We start from the raw sequence: 376 nt of genomic DNA on the forward strand, positions 1-376 counted from the left end.
AAATGATTTAATTAATTTATTGAGAATTAAAAAATATAAAAATAAAATAAATATATACTATTTTAAATTGATTTTTTATTTTTTTTAAAAATATTTTTGTAGCATTTAGGGAGGATGGCTGTATATATGTATTTGAATCTTAAACTTTGAATTCAACAAGCCTTCTCATGGCTGTTTCTATTGAATTGAATAACAATTTGCAAAAATGACACAAGTGAAAAAGAGCCTTTCTTTTAATTAACTAATTAATTAATTGGGCTAGCAGACCGAAAAGAAACAAGTTGCGGACAAAGCAACCAACAACAATTAAACAATGTCTTAAACAAAATAAGAACATATATATGCATAGATAAATAAACACATAATTAAATCACAT

Source organism: Arachis duranensis, unplaced genomic scaffold (assembly GCF_000817695.3).
Source record: "Arachis duranensis cultivar V14167 unplaced genomic scaffold, aradu.V14167.gnm2.J7QH unplaced_Scaffold_232525, whole genome shotgun sequence".
In the NCBI taxonomy this organism is placed as follows: domain Eukaryota; kingdom Viridiplantae; phylum Streptophyta; class Magnoliopsida; order Fabales; family Fabaceae; genus Arachis; species Arachis duranensis.